Here is a 23,090-nt window from a genome sequence, read left to right as displayed (position 1 = left end):
GGGCCTTCCTTCATTCCGTACTTCCCCCTTGTGGTCAGTGCACATCATAGTGAGTGATCGAACTCCCGAGGGGACACTTTGCATATTAGCCTTTTATATATATAGATGGTTGACTTAATTGTTATATGTATAATTTATTGTCTGGATGCACCTGCTAGAAGGTAAGTTCTACAAGAGCAAGAATGTTTGTTTTGCTTATTGATATGCCCCCCCCACATCTCACACATAGTAGGGCCTAAATAAATGCATGTCAAACTTGGTCTTAAATAGTTATTGGGCACACAAAACTGATGTTTGAGAGATGGATTCTGAATTCTGAGGATAATGAGATCTTTCCCGAGCATATGTAATGGCCTTCTGTCATGTCTTCTGGCCTCTAGCTGCAATCCATTCTCCACAGTCACAAAATTGTGTAATATATAGACATAAGTATGCTGACTTCCATCTCCTGCTTAAAACCTCCCAGGAACTCCCTGCTACAGATAAGGTGCAGACCTCTCAACAGGACATATACAGCTTGCTGTGATGTGGCCCCAGCCCAACCCGCCAGCTTCATCCACCCTCACAGCCCAGCCCACATTGCTTCTGTCCGAGTTACAACTTCCTGGACAGCCTGCACATTCTCCCGGAGGTCCTCTGTCCAAAATGCCTGGTCCCCTGCCTCAGCTGTACCTGAGCATCTTCAACTTGTCTTTCAAGTCCCCACTCAAGGAATATCTCCACTCTGAAATACTCCCTGGCCCTGCCTCTGTCTGCCAAAGTTAGCGCCTCTTCCCTCTCTGCTCCCCCAGGCATGTGTACCCACCCTTACAGTACCAACCACCCGGAGTGCAGTGAGGCACAAGGCAACAACTATAGGGCAACACCTATAGTTGAAAAGTGGTGTGTGGTTTTTTTTAATCACTTGCTCTCTCTTGTTCCGGTACATTAGGGAACAGATGTACCAGCTTCCTCTCCAACTTGTCTCTCCCTCTCTCTCTCAAACACATATACCCTTTACACATACATACACACACACACACACACACACACACACACACACAGAGAGAGAACTGTCTAGTTATTTTTATTTTTCCTTGAATTGATCAGTTATATAAATGCAGTCCTGAGCACAGTTGTTTTTAAGGTGTCCTAACCTTTTGGTTTATTGATTTTTCAAGGATCCAGAGTGTTTACTGAGTTTTAAAAATTGGATTCTGTACTTATGTACTTATTTTTCTACTGTTCTGTGTTTTTTTAGAGGATATTTTGCTTGGCGTTCTCTGTTCATTTAAAATATTTAAGATCTTGGTAGAAAGTTTTGTTTGGTTCTTTATTCTCTGGTTACTATTGATCAAACATATTTATATGTTTTTAATTTTTCTCCCAACACTATTAGAATTGCATTTGTTCACCCGAGGAATCCACATCTATACAAAAATATGGCTAGGTTTGGCTATTCCTTCCATTCACAGTATTTTCATGATTTTTAAGAGTGTGTGTTTTTTCTCTTTTGCTTGAAAAAGGAAATGTATACTGACAAAATGCACCTTGAAAATGTTCTTAGTTCATTCCACTGCCAGAGAATCTACTTGCAAACTTTGCTTTCAAAGAAAAGGTTCTGTGAGCCAAGTAAAATTCAGACATACCCTAAGAACTAAGTGGAAGTAGGATTACAGGGGAACACCTGCCTCACGTGACCACTCTGTATTTCAGGGTCAGGGCCTGGCCTGTGGCACCCTCATGCCTCTCCCCTTTACCTTTCTTTCCCTGGAAGTTGATTTCCTTTTACATGACGACTGCGACAAGAATGGGGGTCTACTCACCATCAGCATTTCTCTGCAGCCATTTGATTTCTGCTTTAAATAATACCAGGAGAGATTGATTAGTTATATAAACCCAATCCTGAACACAGTTTCCCCCATTTGGAATTTACCACGCCTTGTGCTGAAGACATTTTCAAACACGGAGGGAGGGAAATGTCTGATTCATTCATGAGTAATGTACCAGCTTCCTCTCCAACTTGTCTCCCTTCACTGGTTCACATTCGGACAGTTCCAGTCAGGTTTAACCTGTTCAAACCCTGAACTTGAATGCAACTGGAAATGGTTGCTAGGCTTATTTTAACTTAGATACTTAGAAAGATGTTTCTCATGAAACATGTGATTTGTGGATTTGTGGATGTGATTTGTGGATTCATGTTATTCAGTATTCCTGGACTAATTGACAAATAGGACAAATAAGCCAAGTATGCATTTTTTGCACAATCTGAACTATAAAATTACATATATCCATTAGGCTGAAAAATATTTTTAAAGAGTTTTATAGGATTTCAAGCATGTTAGCACTTTCTTAATATTGAAAATTTAATCTTCACATTGTTAAGGGCAATGAAACATTCTTGTCTGACCTACAGGACAAAAGCCTGTGTCCATCAATCAGGACTCTGACAGTTCCATATATTTTCTGAATAGGCCTTTTTACAATATGCACATTGATAAAACAAATGTCCATTTATCCTTCTTTCCCAGAACTTGAATACTTTCAGCCATTCTTAAAAGAACAAAGATATTTACTAACAGATTATGATTGGATGAGCTTGAGAATATAATGGAATTCTATTGTTTTTTATCTTTATTCTTACCACATCAGAATTGGACAATGATCTCAATCATATGTTACAACTAGAAAATGCATATTTGGCTTTCTTGTCCTATAATTCAGACATTTTCAACTATTAAAGTGTTTGTTGGAAGAAGGGATGCAATATTGCATACGTATTTGAATAAAAAGCACTACTTAGGTCTCGTTCAAAGAAACGAACATTTATGTAATAATCAAGAATTTATATAATTACAGGAACTCCTATAAACATTAATTATAAGACATGAAAATTATTCTTATATCATGTTTAACATGTTTTCTCCAGTAGCCATCTACATATGAATTTTAATAAGCTTGTTTATTATGAATAAAGTATGCAAATCAATCTAGGAATATTATTGTTTCAGAAATTTCATGGTTAGTGATAAGCTGCCAAAAAAAAGTTGTACACCATACAACTTTTCTCCACAAGACATAATCTTTTTCTTGATTTTTAGTTTTTAAAACAAAGAAAAGAATTGTTACTCCCTTTCAAAATCACCTGTTAGGAATAGGTTACCCTGGTAATCACTTTAAAAACAGCATGAAATTGATATGCAGCATCAAAACAACAACAACAAAAACAAGTGTATGTAGTTTTGCAACATGCATGTGCTATAAAAACCTTAAAATACTATTCTGCCCCCAACAGATAAATAGGTTAGGCCAAAATATTTTCAATTGAAGTTCTATTAGTAAAAAGGGTGATTATTCATTTATTTTTCTACATTTGTTTACAAATTGGATTATCACATGAAATGCATTCATGGGACATACTTATCTAAGAAGAGTTATTTGTTATTTATCTGAAATTCAAATTTAACTGGTTATCTTATATCTTTATTTGCTAAACCTCAGTGGGGGTATGAGTTTACTCTTCTCTGAAGAGGCAAAGTAATGGGTTACTTATTTGTTCTAAGTCTAGAAAGCCATTACCATGGCTCTTTCCTTGGAGGACAATTTAAGAAGGACTTCAAGAACTTGAAATGGGTTTCAGGAAAACCACAAGATAGCCAAGGGGTGGGAAAATAAGGAATAACAATATTTAATCTGTAGACGAGAGGACTAAGGTGATGAAACAATCACCAAGTATTTTGAGTGGGCCAGTGCCTCATTTTTGACGAGGGTAGGCAAACACTGGCTAAAACACAAATTAGAATAATAAGTATAGTAGCTACATTTATTGAATGCCAGTATATGTAACATAATTGGATGTCAGTGCCTCTCATAATTTATCTCTTATCTTCATGACCAGCCCCACAAAATGTGTACCATTATCCCTGTTTTAAATGAAGAAATTGTTAGTGTTAGAAGTTATGTAAATGGTAGAGCTCAATTCACATCACATCAAAGTATGTGTGACACCAAAGCCCATACATTCTCTCCTACACCCCAGCTCTTCTCCAGAAGGTTTTATGGGCTATGGGGAAGAATAATGTGAAGCAAACTAGTCTGTACATATTAGACATAAGATTAACTCATGGGTATTTTGGACCACTTAAATGTAGTCATGTAGTTGGATGGACTGAAAAGTCCTGAAGATTTCTTCATCCCTTCAACTAACTGTTAGAAATTATTTTCAAGATAATGTCTGGCTATATTAAAAGAGATTTTTGACATGGTCTTTTTTTTTTTTTTTTGGTCTTTCTAAATTCAGTTTAGGCTTTTTTGATGATCATAATACCTCATAGAATGTTTTAACATTTGCTTTCTCAACATACCGGTAGAACCACTCACTTTTCAATTTAGGTTACACATTTTGAGGGGTGAATCTTTTAGTATCTAGACAAGGACATGTTATGCAAGGGATTCTCACAATATCTGATTAATATTGTGTGAAATAATATAGTTTCATAAGTAGTAAGTATTTATAAATACAGTATTTTAACTTATATCAGAAATATCCTATTGGAAAAATACATTGGTATTTTTGTGGGGTATTTTTGTTGTGTTTTACTTACTTTTATTGTTGAAAGTATTACAGATATACCTCCTTTTTTTCTCCATTGACCCCTTCCACTCCTCACCTGCCCCTCCCAAGCTTTCACCACAGTATTGTCTGTGTCCATGGGCTATGGATACCTATGTATATAAAAAGTTAATATGCTAAGTGTTCATCTGGGTAATGACATCACATAGCAACGCCCAGCTTCCTCTCCCTAGCGACTAGCCTCCTTGCAGTTTCTTCAGCCCAGAAACATGACTTGCTTTATAGTCAGGTGCAAACATTTTACAGTTTAATGCCTGTGAAGCATTTTCCCGTGCCTCATCTCATTTGATCCTCACAGAAGTCCTGGAGTAGGTAGATAGGAGACTCAGTAGAATCCTATTTTCTTTCATTAGCCAGAAAATGGAGATTTAGAAAGTTTAGAAACTTGACCCGACTGAAAAGAAGTAAGAAATGGTGGACCTTGAAAATGACTTTGTGTTTTCTCACTGCGCAGAATATAGTCAAACACTGCTGCAGTTAAATACTTTACCCTTTGTTCTCCCTGCATGATCTACAACAATAATCTGCTTTGTGTTGATATTTACTGCTGTGTTACTGACAATTACCTGAAAGAGAAGTTGGGTTGCTTCACTGGGCTGGAAAAAAGTTTAGCTAAATCAGAAAGCAGGTCTAATTAAGCAAGTTTATTCTATATCTATAAAAGGTTAAGTTGACTCGTGCATGTGTGATACATACAAAGTTCTCTCTGGCGCCCATCGCACACGTGTGTTTTGATCTGTCATTGTCGATCATGAATTTGGTTGACACTTCTATTATAGAGAAAGGGAAAATAGCGATATTAAAATATTTCTTCTAATTAATTTCCTTTCAATGTTCATGAATCCGTGCACCGGGCCGCTAGTATACATATAAGGTCCCCAGTTAATCACTCTCCATCCACCCCCCTCCCCTTCCTTCTGAAATTCATCAGTCTGTTCCATGCTTCTGTGTCTCTGGATCTATTTTGTTCATTACTTTATTTTGTTTATTAGTTTCTACATATGAGTTAGGTCACGTGATACTTACCTTTCTGTGACTGACTTACTTCATTTAGCATAATAATCTCCAGGTCACTCCATGATGTCTAAAATAGTAAGAGATCCTTCTTTTTTACAGCTGCATAGTATTCCATGGTGTAAATATACCACAGCTTTTTATCCAGTCATCTACTGATGGGCACTTGGGCTGATTCCAGGTCTTAGCTGTTATAAATTGCGCTGCTATAAACATAGGGGTGCATATATTCTTTATGATTGGTGTTTCAGATTTCTTAGGGTATATTCCTAGAAGTTGGATCAAGGGTCAAATGGGAGTTCCATATTTAATTTTTTGAGGAAACTCCATACTGTTTTCTATTATAGCTGCATCAGCAGTGTACTAGGGTTTTCTTTTCTGTACACCTTCGCCAGCACTTGTAATTTGTTGATTTGTTGATGGTAGCCATCCTGACAGGTGTGAGATGATACCTCATTGTTGTTTTAATTCACATATCTCTGATGACTAGTGACTTCGATCATTTTTTTCATATGTCTCTTGGCCTTCTGTATGTCCTTTTTGGAGAAGTGTCTATTTAGATCCTTTGCCAAATTTTTAATTGGTTTGACTTCCTTTTGTTAAATTCTATGAGTTCCTTACATGTTTTGGAAATTAACTGCTTGTCAGATGTATCATTGGCAAATATGTTCACCCATACAGTGGGCTCCCTTTTCATTTTGTTGATGGTTTCTCTTTCCATGCAAAGCTTTTTTCTTTTTTTTTTTAATGTAGTCCCATTTGTTTATTTTCTCCTTAATTTCCTTTGCCTTCAGAGATGTATTGGTAAATATATTGCTACTAGTGTTCCTGTTGCAGGAAAAATCCTGCAATAGGGTTTCCTGCTGCACTCTACCCCACCCCGCCTGCTCTCCTCCCTTGTCCCCCGGCCCGCCTTCTCTGCCAGCCCGCCCCGCTCTCCTTCCTTCTCCCCCGGCCCCGCCTCCAATCCTCCCTTGTCCCCCGGCCCGCCTTCTCTGCCAGCCCGCCCCGCTCTCCTTCCTTCTCCCCTGGCCCCGCCTCCGCTCCTCCCTTGTCCCCCGGCCCGCCTTCTCCGCCAGCCCGCCCCGCTCTCCTTCCTTCTCCCCCGGCCCGCCTCCGCTCCTCCCTTCACCTCCCCACGGCTTGCTTGCTTCTCCACAGCTTTGCTCCCTTTAGCATCTCTTGGCTTCTTTCTAAGCTGTCTTGATATGCAAATTAGCCGCCATATTTGTTGGGGTAATTTGCATACTCGTCCTGATTGGTTGGTGGGTGTGGCTTGGCTGGTGGGCGTGGCTTGGGTGTAGCGAAGGTGCGGTCAATTTGCATATTTGTCTATTATTAGGTAGGATGAGAGATGCCTGAGATTTTGCTGTCAAATATTAATTGAGCATAATGGCTTGGATCAATTTCTAGGTTCTTTGATCTATATGCCTGTTGTTGTACCAGTACCAGGCTATTTTGAGTGCAGTGGCTTTGTTGTATGACTTGATATCTGGTATTGTGATTCCTTCAACTTTGCTCTTTTGTCTCAAGATTTCTGTAGCTATTTGGGGTCTTTTTTAGTCCCATATAAATTTTTGGATTGTTTGTTCTAGATTTGTGAAATATACCATTGGTAATTTAAGGATTGCATTGAATCTATAGATTGCTTTGGGTAGTAAGGACATTTTGGTGATTTTGATCCACCCAATCCAAACAAGTATATTCTTCCGCTTGTTTATATCTTCCTCTATCTCTTTTTTCAATGTCCTGTAGTTTTCCAGGTACAGGTCTTTTACCTCCTTAGTTAAGGTTATTCCTAAGTATCTTATTTTTTGTTGTTGTTGCAATGGTAAATGGGATTGGTTTTTTTTTAGTTTCTCTTTCTGAGAGTTCATTATTGCTGTATACAAATGCCACTGATTTCTAGGTATTAATTTTGTATGCTGCTACATTGCTGAATTTATTTATCAAATCTAGTAGTGTTTTTTTGGTGGAGTCTTTAGGGATTTCTATGTACAATATCATGTTATCTACAAATAATGAGAGTTTTCCTTTCTTCTTTCCAATTTGGATGCTTTTTATTTCTTTTTCTTGTCTGATTGCTGTGGCTAGGACTTCCAGTGCTATGTTGAATAAGAGTGGTGAAAGTGGATATCCCTGTCTTGTTCCTGTTCTTAGGGGAAATGGTTTTGGTTTTTGCCCATTGAGTATGATGTTTGCTGTGGGTGTGTCATATAGGGCCTTTATTATTTTGAGGTATGATCTCTCTATTCCCACTTTTCTGAGAGTTTTAATCAAAAATGGCTGTTGGATTTTGTAGAATGCTTTTTCTGCATCAATTGATATAATCATGTGATTTTTATCTTGCATTTTTTTATGTGATGCATCAAGTTTATTGATTTATAAATATTGTACCAGCCTTGCATTCCTGGAATAAATCCCCCTTTGTCATGGTGTATGTTCTTTTTAATATGTTGCTGGATCCAATTAGCTAATATTTTGTTGAGGATTTTCACATCTATGTGCATAGGGGATATTGGTCTGTAATTCTCTTTCTTTGTAGTGTCTTTATCTGGAATTATGGTAATCTAACCTCATAAAAAGGGCATGGAAGTGTTCCTTCCTCTTGGATATTTTGGAAAAGTTTGAGGGGTATAAGTATTTAGTTCTTCTTTGAATATTTGGTAAAACTCCCCTGTGAAGCTGTCCAGACCAGGGCTTTTATTTGCTGGGAGTTTTTTATTATTATTATTACTGCTTTAATTTCATCAGTAGTTATAGGCCTATTCAGGTTTCCTTATTCTTCCTGATCACGTTTTGGAAGATTATATTTTTCTAGGAATATGTCCTTTTCTTCCCAGGTTGTCCAGCTTATTGGAATATAGTTGTTCAGACTTTTTTACCATCTTTTGTGTTCCAGTGGGATCAGTTTTTACTTTACCTTTTTCATTTCTGATTTTGTTTATTTGAGTCCTCTCTCTTTGTTTCTTGAGGAGTCTGGCTAATAGTTCACCAATCTTGTTTACTTATCAAAGAACCAGCTCTTGGATACACTGATCTTTTGTATTACTTTGTGTGTTTTTTAGTTTCTATGTCATTTATTTTTGCTCTGATCTTTATTATTTCCTTCCTTCTACTTACTCTGAGCTTTCCTTGTTGTTCTCTCTCTAATTCATTGATTTGTATGGTTAGATAATTTATTAGAATTTTTTCTCATTTTTTGAGGTAGTCTGTAATGCTATGAACTTCCCTCTCAGAACTGTTTTCACTCTCTCCCATAGATTTTGGGTTGTTGTGGGTTCATTTTCTTTTGTTTCCAAGAAGGTTTTTATTTCTTCCTTGATTTCTTTGGTAACCCATTCATTATTTCAGAACATGCTATTTAGCCTCCATGTATTTAAATATATTTTATTGTAGTTGATTTCTAATTTCATGCCATTGTGATCTAAGAAGATGTTTGATATGATTTTAATCTTCTTGAACTAGTAGAGACTTAGTTTGTGTCCTAATGTATGATCTCTCTTTGAGAATGATCTATATGCACTTGAGAAGAATGTATATTCTGTAGCTTTATGGTGAAATGTTCTGTAAATGTCAATTAATTTAATCTGATTTAGTGTCATTTAGGATCTCTGTTTCCTTATTGATTTTTTTGTCTGGAAAATCTATCCAGTGATGTCAGTGGGGTGTTAAAGTCCCCTACTATGATTTTATTGCTGTCTATCTCTCCCTTAAAATGCTTCAGAATTTTATATATATATATATATTTGGATGCTCCTGTATTGGGTGCATATAGGTTTATCAGAGTTATATACTCTTGTATCAATTCCTTCAATACTATGAAATGGCCTTCATTGTCTCTGGTTATGGCCTTGACTTTGATGTCTGTTTTGTCAAATATGAGTATTGCTACCCCAGCTATTTTTTCATTTCCATTTGCTGGGGAAAATTGTTTCCATTCCTTCACTTTCATTCTGTGTTATTCTTTTTTTTCTGAAGTGGGTCTCTTGTAGACAGCATATACATGGGTCCTGTTTTCTTATCCATTCAGCTATTCTATGTCTTTTGATTGGAGCATTTAAGCCATTTACATTTAAGGTTATTATTGATAGGTACTTATTTGTTGCCATTCTTATTTTTTATGCTTATGTTCTCTTTCTATCTATTTTTTTTCTTATAGCAGTCCCTTTATTTAGCATTTCATCTAGTGCTGGTTTGGTGGTAATAAACTCTTTTGGCCTTTTTTTCTGTCTGCAAAGCTCTTTATTTCACCTTCAAATTTGAATGATAGCCTTGCTGGATAGAGTAGTCTTGGGTTCAGTTCCTTGGTTTTCATTAACTTGTATACTTATGCCACTCCCTTTTGGCCTGAAGTGTTTCTATTAAGAAATCAGCTGACAGTCTAATGGGAGGTCCCTTATAGATAACTTTCTGTCTCTCTTTTGCAGCCTTTAAGATTCTTTCTTTGTCCTTAATGTTTGCCATTTTAATTATGATGTGCTTAGGTGTGAGTCTTTTGGCATTGATCTTGATTGGAACTCTCCATGCTTCCTGAACTTGAGCAACTTTTTCCTTCACCAGGTTAGGGAAATTTTCTGCCATTATTTTTTCAAACAGGTTCTCTATTCCTTGCTTCGGTTCTTCTCCTTCTGGTACCCCTATGATGCAAACATTACATTTCATGTTGTCTCAAATCTCCCTTAGACTCTCCTCCTGCTTTTTAATTTTTTTTCCAATTGCTGCTCTGAATGGGTGTGTTTTTTCTACCTTGTCTTCTAATTCATTGATTTGATCAGCTTCTTCTAGCCTACCATTGAATCCTTTCAGGGTGTTCTTTATTTCAGCTATGTCATTCTTCATTTCCTCTTGATTCTTATTCATTTTTTCTTAGTTCTCCTTTAGCTCCTTATAATTCTCATTAAGTTGCTTGTCATTCTTACTATGTTGTTTGAGCACCCTTGTAACCATTACTTTGAACTCTTTATCTGACAAATTGCTAACTTCCATTTAATGTAATTCCTTTTCTGGGGACTCCTTCTTTTCTTTCATTGGGGTTTGTTTCTTTGTCTCCCCATTTTTCTCATTCCTTCGTATTTGTTTCTATGTATTGATCAAAGTGCTATGCCTTCCAGACTTTGTCAGGTGGTAGTAGGTGTTTCATGGGACCCAGTTGTACAGTCTGCTAGATATCCTGAGCTGGGAGTGCCCCTTGCTTGAGTAATTTGAGTTCTGTTGTAACTGGGTCTTGAATGTTGTTTTCCCATTTGTGGATGGAATCTCCCCTCAGGCTGACTGACTATGAGGCTCAGTGCTGACCACACTGTGTGAGCTGTTGTGAAGGTACTGACAGAACAGTACAAAATACAACACCACAAACATGTAAGAAAATAAATAAAACAAAAACATACACAAAACCCCTACAACAACAACAAAAGCAACATCAGAGAATTAGGAAAGTGAAAAAAAAGCAAGAATGATAGAGGAAAAGAAAGAAAAAAATACAAGGAGAAAACAAGAGAAGAAAGAAAAAAGGGGAGGAATATGAAGTGGCAGAGTCAAAAGAAAGAAAATAAGAGTAAAGAATAGGGGAATAGGGGGAGGAAAATAGTGTAAAATAAAAGAGGAAGAAAAAATTAAGAGGAAAAATAGAGGACAAAATAGATATACCCAAAATAAGAAAAGGAAAAAAGATGAGAAAGCAGAAGAAAAAGAAGAAAAACAATTGAGTAGGAAAGGGGAAGAGAAAAATTGGATCTATGATTGAAACAATAGAGACTAAAAAAAATCACCAAATCAATAAAACAGGTAGATAAAGAAAAAAAGAAAGGGAAGAGAAAACTAGGAGAAAAAAAGTGAAGTCAGGTTTGTCTCAGCTGAGTTTAATGCCTCTTGGGAGCCTCCTTTAGATCCTGCTTTTCTGATGACTGGCTGACTGTTCTGTCTGTCAATCCTGGGCTTCCTGGGAGATGCTTAGGTGCTAACCACTGTCAGAAATTGTCCACCTTTTGTTCTCAGCAAGCTGCTTGAAGCTCCAAGCAATCCACAGTTTGTGTCTGTCTCCACAGGACTTGGCTGCACGTGAGATGGGCCAGCTGCCCTCCATAGCAGGTTTGTTAGTAGCATAGGCCCAGGACTGGGTCAGTAAGCTTCCCTAGGTTCCCTGGGCTCCGCCTCTGCCCGCTTCACTTGCCAGGCAGCTGTCAATCTTAATCACTCAAAAGTCTGCTTCTGAAAGGGCTTTAGGCAGAATCCAGGGTCTCCCACTCCCAGCCTGTTCAGATTTCAGGGGATGTGGTGGGTGTGTTTCCCTGTCCCAGAGCTCCTCCTCTGTGAGTGGCCCAAAATATTATTACTCTGCCCTCAGCTGGGCAGAGATCCTTGTATGCGGTCCGGTGGGATCGGCTGGAAACCTGGAGTCTCTATCAGCTCTCCCCTGCGGGGAAAGCACTAGTCAGGTTCCTGGGATAGTGGGGTGGATGGCACCTCCCCCAATCCAGTCACTGAAGCTCCCTGACTGTTCAAACTCATAGGCTTGGCCTCTGGTTTTGTTTCCTCTGAACAGGTCAAGATGCAGGGCGTGGCAGGCAGGGCTCCTGGGCGTGGGGCAGGCTGTATTACCTAGGGCTTGTTTTCTTTCCTTTTTTCCTTTTTTCTTTTCCTGTGCTGGGCTATTGGAGCAGCTGGCTCCTCTCAGGAAAAATGGCCACTTCAGTTTGGGGGCCTACAACCACATGTAGGACTGCGGGCTGCTGCTTTTCCACGTTCCCCCGCAATGCTCCCCACCCCAGCCTCTCCGTAGGCACCCCAAGTCCATGCCCTGCCACCTTTCAGTGCTGGATGTTACATGGGCTGCAGGTCTCGGCTCTGGTGTTCTGGGCTGTGGAGCCCAGCCTGGGTACTGGGCCTCTGTCTTCTGAGGGAACAGACCCTCCAATAGCTGAGAGATCTCTCTTCACTCTCAACCTACCACCCCAGAATGCACCTCTCTTGACCTCACCCTTCCTACCGGTCTCCAGAGGTTTTCTGTCCTTCCTTGATATAGTCTCCTCCTCAGCCAGACCTCAGTTGGTAATTCCGGGTGTATGTTCCCCACTTTAGTTTTATTTCCAGTCTGGCCCCGGGAGGAGGTGCAAGAAAAATCTTCCTATTTGGCTGCCATTTTCTCAACTCTCCACCTTTGTTGTTATTTTGGGGAGGGGAGAGGTGGCCCTACTTTATTTTTTTTAATAAGTTTTTTATTGATTTCAGAGAGGAATGGAGAGGGAGAGATAGAAACATCAATGATGAGAGATATTCATTGATTGGCTGCCTCGTGCACACCCCACACCGGGGCTCAACCCCACAACCCATGCACGTGCCCTGATCGGGAATCGAACCATGATCTCCTGGTTAATAGGTCAATGCTCAACCACTGAGCCACACTGGCCAGGCAAGGAGGGGGTTTACTTTTTTAAGTGAATGGTCATTTTATATAAAATATATAAATTATATATATATATATATATATATATATATATATATATATATATAAAAGCCTAAGCGACCGGCTGACCAGCTGACTGTCTGGTAGCTATGACGTGCAATGACCACCAGGGTGCAGATGATCAATGCACAGGCATGGAAACATGGAACAGACTGATGAATCTCAGAGGGAAGAGGGGAGGAGGAGGGCAGAAAGATATTAACCAAAGATCTTATATGCATATTAGAGGCCCGATGCACAGATTCGGGCACCAGTGGGGTCCCTCGGCCTGGCCTGTCAGGATTAGGCCAAAACCGGCTCTCCGACATCCCCCCAGGGTTCCCAGATTGCAAGAGGGCACAGACCAAGCTGAGGGACCCCACCAGTGCACGAATCGGTGCACTAGGTCTCTAGTATATAAGAAAGAAAGGGCTAAGAAATTGCCTTAGGATTTAACTCTGGCAAGTCATCCTGCAGATTTAGCCATGACTGTTTTTATGACTATAATTTCCTTAATATGAGGCCTCTAAGTTTCCACCATCATAAAACTCTTTTATACATTTAAAAGCAGGATTGAAATGTTTTCCAAATTTTATATCTTGATTTCACTTTGATACATTATTTCTATCTTGAGATTATGTTAAGTAAATATTGTAGAAGAATTTGAAGTTATAAAGCAGAAAAACCACCTCAGAAATTTTAACTAATAGATGTTTCCAAATGCAAAGTAAAATATTTAAAGTCATCTTTTAAAGTAAGTAAGGAAACCATATTTTTCTAATTACTTGAATACTTTACATAAAGTTGCTTATGCACTTTTTGTTTGAATTCACAAATTTATAGTATCTTTGAGTGGACCTTGTTTAGTCAGGACTTTTTTCAGAGCATAGCATAGAAGAATCATGATGGAACTGCTGATGAAAAAAGAAAAATAAAGAAAAGAGGGGAAAAAATTGTACTGTTTTCTATTAGCTTAAGACATAGTAGATACAGATGATCAAGCAATAACATCACGAGACTTTCTCCATATCTAGGATCTTCTGCTTCTTGGGTCAGTGTCATGCTGAGGTGGGCTCTTTCCACATGGTGGCAAAGATAGTTATAAGACTCTCCAAGTTGACATCATCTTTACTGTGTGTGATCTTTGAAGGAGAGAGTCCCTCTCGTGGTATGTGTACTGAATCCCAAAAAAGATTCTGATTGGTTTTGCTTTGGTCATGTGCTCACCCCTGATCAAGCTGTGGGTCAAAGGAATAGAGTTCATTGAAAGGCCAGCCTGGTTTGCAAGCTCATCTTGTGGTGAGGGTGGTAGGCCCCATTAGGTTGTGAAGGGAGAGTTTTCAAAAGAATTGCCAATAGTAGAAACAGTGGCAGCGAGGCAGGTAAAAACAAATGTTTACTAAAATATGCCTTTTGAATAAAAATATTTTCCAAGAAATTTAATTTCCTAATAATTTAAAACAATTTAAATGAGCATCATACTTTAAAAAAATTAGAAATACGTTCGGAACTAAATTACATGTTTATCACATCTTGGATAATATTCTGTTTTCTTTGAATCTCAGTTTTATCATCTGAAAACATGGAAAATAATGCTTACCTTCAAAGAGATCATGCAGATTAGAAGAGATGATGTAATTGATAATATTTTATAAACTATAAGACACCATCTGTGTTTTTATGAAATATGATTTACAAGAAAATCAATTCATAAAGAAAGCAAAGTTACCTATGTCAACGATGGGGAAGTCTCTCTCTTACAAAATGTATTCATTATCCTTGTGGTTTTTCCTAAGGAATCAGTACTTGAATACAGCACACGTTTATGCTTTCTGACAAGATTTTGTTGGTAATGATGAGAACAACGATGATGACAATAGTGAAGATAGGCTCAGATAGGAAATGTTTTGCCAGTAAAATTATCTTAACTACCAACTGAAAAGAAATAAAGCAATGATTTATGTATGATTCAGTTTCATCTACTATGTATGTGCACAACATTTTGAGAGAATAAATTAGTCAGTCTGTTTGAATCATCTTTACATTTCCTTTTAGTAAAGAACTCATAGTTGGTTAAATGGCCAGCACTATTTCAGACAGAAAGAAAAAAACAAACAGTAAAAAGAGACATTCCGTATTGAAAGCCTTATCCAGGCACATCACAGGAATAAATATATCAAGATAAAAGTATATGAAAAGCAAAAGTATTTCTGGAATCACTACCAATATAAATACTAAAATTGCTCACACAGCTTGATCTGGCAGATTATAGAAATGGAGAAATGAAAGCAATATATGACAAATAAAATGGCAATGGTATAAAATGTAATTGTAGAAAACCATCTCAGAGTTGAAAATTATTGGAGTTGGAAAATACTTTGGAGTTCATAAGTTCAACCCAGGAGTATGCTTGTAAATATTTAATAACTGTCCCTCCAGCAGAGGAAAAAAAGCCCTGATTTGTAGTGCTGGCCTATTTCTATGGTGTAAATACTCCCCCATTCCCAATTGCAAACTGGGAGTATTCCCAATTGCAAACTGGGAGTATTCCCAATTGCAAATTGCTGAATGTGCGCTGGGAAGAGATGCACATAGTAGGCTGTCACGCGCCAGTGCCCAAGGACTCCAGTACACGACTGGTTCAACACTATCATTTTACAAATAAGAAAGCAACTGAGGCCAAAGGAATTGTCCCATACAAGTATCTGGCTGCACCGCCACTGCTGAAACTCAACTTCTTCCTCCTGCTGCCCCTCAGTCCTGTGAAAGCACTGTGAGGAAAGGACCATGATTGATTGATTGGTAAAGCCCACATGCCTCCACTAGCCTCCTTAAGCATTCCCCTTTTGGGGCCACATTGACCTTTTGACATTGAGTTTAAACTGTGGTTTGTTTGTCTGCATCCTCCGCTAGTCTGAGATTTCACTGACACTTTTTTTTTTCATTTTTGTGACTTTAGTACTCTGCACAATATCGAGAACATAGTAGATGCTCCAAAAGTGTTTATTGAGGGTATGAACAAGCAATAATAACAGAAAACATTTATTGGCCTTCTGTGTGCCAAGCACTGGTCTTGCTGGCTTGCATGCATTAACTCATGTAATCCTCAGAGTAATCATCACAACAAGTGAAGTATGTACTGTAATCACGTGCATATTTCAAATGAAAAAACAGAGGCTCATAGAAGTTAGCTGCCCAAGGTTATACAGTGAATGGATTCAAACAGTCTGTCTCCAGAGCCTGTGCACTTGCCTATTCAGCTGTCACTCAGTTAACTGTCAGTGTCACTGGGGTAGACAGCTCAGCAACAGATACTTTAGAAAGTTCTCCCTCCATTCCATATGAATGACACAACCATTTCCCAGAAAAGATCTAGTCTGACCCCTTTGCTAAGTTGAAATAATCAAGGAAATGGGGTAATCAAGTAATCAAGTTTTCTCATTGTCTGAAGATTAAACAGAAACCTGTATTCTAATTAAAAATCATGTTGTGGACAATGGTCTTGAATCTCATTTTTTTTTTTTGGCTTTAATAATTAAAAAAAAAAAGATTAACCTTTTCTTTGACTTCTCAATCTAAAAAATGGCATCCCCGTTTGCTAGCAAGAAAATCTAAAGAAGGCTTAGGAGACTGGGTTACTAACTCCAGGGGTGTTCTGCAAGGCTTTTGCTTTAAATAGAAAAAAACATCCTCCTTCCCTATTGGTCTTCGTATGATTTGTTATCAAGTGAGATAACAAAAAGCCCATTACTGCCCTGGCTGGGGTGGCTCAGGTGCTTGGAGCATTGTTCCATACACTGAAAGGTTGCAGGTTCGATTCCTGGTCAGGGCACATATACCTAGGTTGTGGGTTTGATCCCCGGGTCAGGGTGTTATAGAAAGGTAACCAATTGATGTTTCTGTCTTTTCCTCTCTCTCTCTCTCTCTCCCTTCTCTATCTCCTTCCCTCTCTCCCTCTCTCTTTGTTTTCCTCTTCCTTCTGCTGTCTCTAAAGATCAAAATCAATAAGCATGCCCTCCAGTGAAGTTTTTTTAAAAAGCTCATTACTCATTTGTACATTTTCTTGGATTCTAGTTCATTGAGGTTTAGTACCATGAGTGACTTATGTACCAACCTTAAGATATGAACCTTATTTTTTAAATATAAAGTTCCGTCATTTTGACATACGTACATATGTGCTTTATGTTTTTTATTATTTATTTACCACAAGTAAAGGTCAGGAATTGTTATCTTTCTTTTAAATTTTTTTACTGTTTCACTTCATTACTGCTGTGTATGTGCTCCATGTGAGTGACGTAGGTGCTTATGTAGGTGGGTTCCGACTTTGGCGAAAATCACGTTATGTCGTGCCGCAGGAACGGATCTCTAAGTAACCCAAGAACCTACTATATACATAAAAGGCTAATATGCTAAGTGTCTGACTGTCCAACCAGTCACAATGATGCACACTGATCACCAGGGGGCAGACACTCAACGCAGGAGCTGCCATGACACACACTGGCCATTTACAGAGAAACGGCACTGCAGACCTGGCGCCTACAAAGCAACACTCGGCTTCCCCCAAGTGTAAGGTGACCAGATGTCCCGCTTTTGGTGGGACAGTCCCGATTTTTAACAATTTGTCCCACGTCCCGCGGCGTTTTAAAAAAGTCCCGAATTTTGGAAAGAATGCACGACACGCTAGGGAACGGTGGGAGAACGGGAAGGGAATATACGGTTCTCAGCGGCCATGTGGCTATTTAGCCAGGATAAATAATGCACTAAAAATTGTGGAATACGCGCTGTCCTTACCAAGAACTAATGCTGCGACTGAACGCGTTTTTTCTACGGTAAATAAAGTGTGGACATCAGAAAAATCACAATTAAGTGTTGAGACTTTGAAAGCCATTTTATGTGTGAAATATAATTTAACAAATTCTTGTGAAAAATTTCATGACCTTTTAAACAACGACAGCAATCTACTAAAAAAAATTCACTCAAATGAGAAATATGCCAAAGAATAAAATAATACTATACATAATTTTTTTATTTATTATATTTGTAAATTGTACTTATGTTGAAATTTTAAAAAATATATTACAATACTATTTTTGCGTTCTCTGAAAATTTTTGTTGCTCTATATAGACCAAATTTTTAATCAAGAACCCTCCCCCCCCCCCACCCCCCCACCCCCCTACCCCCGGTCAATGGTGTCCCGCTTTACCAATGTTAAAATCTGGTCACCTTACCCAAGTGGGACACAGGGCTCATCACCACCCTGGGACAACAGCCCACCAAATCACAGCCGACACTGCTGAGAGCCCATGGGAGATGGCAAAATGTAGCCCACAGCCCAGCCCAGCCTGGAAACAGTGGGCGCTGAGTAATGACGTCATGTAGCAACACCCAGCTTCCTCTCCCTAGCGACTAGCCTCCTTGGAGTCTCTTCAGCCCAGGAACATGACTTGCTTTATGGTCAGGTGCAAACATTTTACACATTAATCAAATGTCTGTGAAGCATTTTCCCATACCTCATCTCATTTGATCCTTCACAGAAGTCCTGGAATAGGTAGATAGGAGACTCGGTAGAATCCTATTTTCTTTTCATTAGCCAGAAAATGGAAATTTAGAAAGCTTAGAAACTTGACCTGACTAAAAAGAAATAAGAAATGGTGGACTTCGGGTTTTCTCACTGTGCAGAATATAGTCAAACACTGATGTAGTTAAATACTTTACCCTTTGTTCTCCCTGCATGAGCTACAATAATAATCTGCTGCATGTTGATATTTACTGCTGTGTTGCTGACAATTACCTGAAAGAGAAATTGGGGTGCTTCACTGGGCTGGAAAAAGTTTAGCTAAATCAGAAAGCAGGTTTAATTAAGCAAGTTTATATATATATATATAAAGCTCTGGCTGGCGCCAATTGCATGCATGTGTTTCGATCTGTCATTGTCGATCGTGAATTTGGTTGACACTTCTATTACAGAGAAAGGGAGAACAATGATACTAAAATATTTCTTCTAATTAATTTCCTTTCAATGTGCGTGAAATTGTGTGCCAGGCTACTAGTTTTTTATAAAGATCATTTTGAAGGCTCCTTCAGCAAATTTGGAAAGAAAAAAAAGTCATTTTTTTCTCTGCACTGCATTAATGGACATCAACTAAGATGCAAATTGGTTGTTATGCCTTTTTTTTTTCTTTTGACAGTAATAGTTCATTTGTTTTCTTTCTTATTATTTTTTCCTACAGAAAATATGGTGAGAAATAATATATTTGGCTAATGTTTCCAATTTTAAAGATATACCAGTACCATATTGAGAAGTGCATTTAATTTTTCTGCCTAATATAGTCTAGAAGGTTTAGATGTACATTTGCAGCTTTTTTACAGTTTATATTTATCTTCTAAAAGGACAACTTGCCCCAAATTCTTTTTTTTTCCTACTTCTTGTCATTCTCCCCCCATCAGTGCTAAAAAATTTCTAGTGGTATTAGACACTAAATTGAAAGGGAATGTGTTCATTTCAAAACAATGAGAACTATACATAAAAATAGCAAGTAAACACCTCTCTTTATTTTTATATACACTATATAACAAAGTGCTTTCAAAGATGTGATCTCTTTTTGTTATTTAAAACTAGAGGCCCAGTGCACAAATTTGCACACCGGTGAGGTCCCTCGGCCTAGCCTGTGCCCTCTTGCAATCCGGGACCCCTCGGGGGATATCAGACTGCTGGTTTCAGCCCTATTCCTGCAGGCCAGGTCAAGGGACCCACCAGTGCACGAATCTGTGCACCAGGCCTCTAGTATGCATATAAGATCTTTGGTTAATCTCTTCCCACCCTTTCCCCTCTCCTTTCTTTCTGAGATTCATCAGACTGTTCCATGTTTCCATGCCTGTGTGTTGAGCATCTGCCCCCTGGTGGTCATTGCACGTCATAGCTACTGGACAGTCGGCAGTTGGTCACTTAGACTTTTATATATATATATATAGACTAGAGGCCCGATGCACAAAAAAATTTATGCAAGGGGCTCAGCCCTCGCAGCCCCAGCTTCATCCAGAAGGTCATCCAGAAGGACGTCCGGAAGGTCATTTGGATGTCTGGTTTAATTATCATATTACGCTTTTATTATCCAATCTAATAAAAGAGTGATATGCAAATTAACCATCACTCTGCTACACCCACAAGCCACGCCCACTGGCCAATCAGGAGCGAGTATGCAAATTAACCCAGCCAAGATGGCTGCAGCCACAGAGCGAGCAGGAGGCTTGGGTTTCCCCGACAATGGAGGAAGCCAAGCTTTCCGCACACCCTGGCAGGCCCAGGCCTCCACTCAAGGCTACAAAATTTCAATTATAGAAGATAAATAAATCCCAAGAAAAATGGTGTCAGCCATGGAGCTGGAGAGAGCAGGAGGCTTGAGTTGCCCCCGGCGATGGAAGAAGCCAAGCTTTCGCAGCCCTGGACTGCCTTGGCCTCCACTCAAGGCTACAAAGTTTCAATTGTAGAAGATAAATAAATCCCAGATACCAGGGCCTCTGCTTGGGTCGCTAGGGGGCGTGGCTGGCCTGCAAACCACCACAGGCCCCTCACCCAGGCTGCCCCACGCCCCAAGGGAACCCCCACACTGATCCAGGACACCCTTCAGGGCAAACCAGCCGGCCCCCACCTGTTCACCAGGCCTCTATCCTATCTAATAAAAGAGTAATATGCAAATTGACTATCACTCCAACACACAAGATGGCTATCCCCATGTGGACAAAGATAGCTGCCCCCATGTGGACACAAGATGGCTGCCACAAGATGGCCAGCAGGGGAGGGCAGTTGGAAGGGACCAGGCCTGCAAGGGAGGGCAGTTGGGGGTGATCAAGCCTGCAGGGGAGGGCATTTAGGGGTGACCAGGCTGGCAGAGGAGGGAAGTTGGGAGCGACCGGGCCTCCAGTGAAGGGCAGTTGTGGGGGACCCGGGCCTGCAGGGGAGAGCAGTTGTTGGGGGGGACCAGGCCTGCAGAGGAGGGCAGTTAGGGGTGACCAGGCCTGCAGGGGAGGGCAGTTAGGGGTGACCAGGCCTGCAGGGGAGGGCAGTTAGGCATCAATCAGGCTGGCAGGGGAGTGGTTAGGGGGTGATCAGGCTGACAGGCAGAAGCAGTTAGGGGCAATCAGGAAGGCAGGCAGGCGAGCAGTTGGGAGCCAGCAGTTCTGGACTGTGAGAGGGATGCCCCAGATTGGAGAGGGTGTAGGCTGGGCTGAGGCACACACCCCCCTTGCACAAATTCCATGCACCGGGCCTCTAGTTATAGATAATGATGTGAAGATATCAAACCCTGGCATTTAAGAGGTAGATGAATTGCCTGAAAGCACACAGCTAGAGAGGGTAAGGGCTATCACCAGAGCTCTGATTGTCTAACTTCTGCTTAGTAAGGGAAGCCACTTCAGTGTTAGTGAAGCATTTAAGAGTCTGGACAGATTCCTATCAGCCAGACATGGGATTGAATCTGATTCTAACTGTGTTATTTTGGGCGAGTTTGCTCATCTAAAAGAGGAGATGTTTATAAAGAATAATTACAGGATGTTTATAAAGAATAATTCAGATGGTTTAGGCAGAATGCCTGGTATATGATAAGCACTCAACATGTTATTTTTATTATATGATTTCTGTTCCACTTTTTTTACCCTAAGGAAGCTTTATTTTGCCCTTTGGACCAACTAGTTTTCTAGCCTTCAAAGCCTATATACCTAATCAAGTGCCTTCTTTTGGACCCTGAAATCATTATGTCCTTACCTTCTGCCTTAGGTTTCTTCCATATCTTTCATAAACATGAAGAGGAAGTCAGAATACATTGTATTTTATCTCATAGGAGTACTCAGAACTACTAAGCAATCTTTTCTCTCATTTCTTGCTGATCTCAGTTTGCATGCCCTACTGCAGCTATTCTAAATCTCCTCCTCCTCCACCCTGAAGTCCCTAAGCCCTCGCTGTTTTCATCACTTTCAGCAGATGGTCATATACTGTAATTTATTTGTTAACATTTGAGATCATGTGCCCTGAACTCCTTTAGTGTCCCTATACTTCATCTGATTTCTGATCCTCTCCTCGGTCTTAGAGAGAGTGACTTGTCTTATGTTCCAGGGCTCTTGAAAATGCCTCTTTTTGTTCCTTTGGAATGTTGCTCCAATAATTTCTCTCTCCCTCATTTGCCCTCTTTGATTTCCCCACCTCTCCAGGATCAACTACTTTCAGTTCTCCTGACCAGGCCATGTGCTCCCCTTTGCCTCTATATCTTTGCACAAACTGCTCTGCCTCCTAGGAATTTCCATTCTTTAGCCTCCTTCATGCCTCAGCTCTAGCATTACTTCCAGGTTGGCTGCCCTTCCTACACACCCCCATCGCCATCTATAAACCCATGCCTCCACCAAGTGACCATGAGCTTCCTAGGGAGAGGCCCCATGTCTGAATTCCCAGCGCTACTACCCTGCTTAACCCTTAGTAGGCACCAATACATGTTAGTGGAAGAAAAGGAGATCTACAAATAAGCATATGTCTTTTCTACAATTTAAGAATAAACTCCTCTTTACCCTGGTATTGCCTTCCTCTTGTCATTCCTTTAACAAACATTCTACTTCCTCACCACACATTCCTTTGCAATTTAGTGTCCAACACCACTATTGAATCTACTGAAAAACTACTCATGAAGGTCACCAAAGAGCTTACGTGTGGACCACATCCTCTTCCTCGAGCCTCTCACCTGGCCGGGCTTCTGTGACTATGAAATACAGGTTTGCTTGATGCCTCACTAAACTTACCTTTATTAACTCCTTCACTGTTTTTCCCAAGATTTTGGTTCATTTGTCTTCTCTTCTTTCATCTTATCTCCCCATGAGCATACTCTTGGTTTTAACCATCACGTCTGTGCAGATAACACGCAAAGTTTATTTGTAGTCAATCTAGCATCCCAGTTAGTCCAGCAAGGCTGAGTCCCGAATGTTCATTTTTTCTAGTTCAGAGATGGAAGATACTTGACACTCAAGCTTCCATTTGC

General features: G+C 39.7%; 1 protein-coding gene across 1 annotated transcript in view; it reads left to right on the top strand.

Annotated features, from left to right (window-relative positions):
- The window catches only part of MET (MET proto-oncogene, receptor tyrosine kinase), a 158,739-nt gene that overhangs the window by 22,164 nt on the left and 113,485 nt on the right, over nt 1-23,090 (top strand). The gene's annotated exons all lie outside the window — the stretch shown is intronic.

This window comes from Eptesicus fuscus, chromosome 14 (genome assembly GCF_027574615.1).
Source record: "Eptesicus fuscus isolate TK198812 chromosome 14, DD_ASM_mEF_20220401, whole genome shotgun sequence".
NCBI classification, from domain to species: Eukaryota; Metazoa; Chordata; class Mammalia; order Chiroptera; family Vespertilionidae; genus Eptesicus; species Eptesicus fuscus.
The sequence above is the reverse complement of the archived record's forward strand: the minus strand, read 5'-3'. Positions and strand labels throughout refer to the sequence as shown.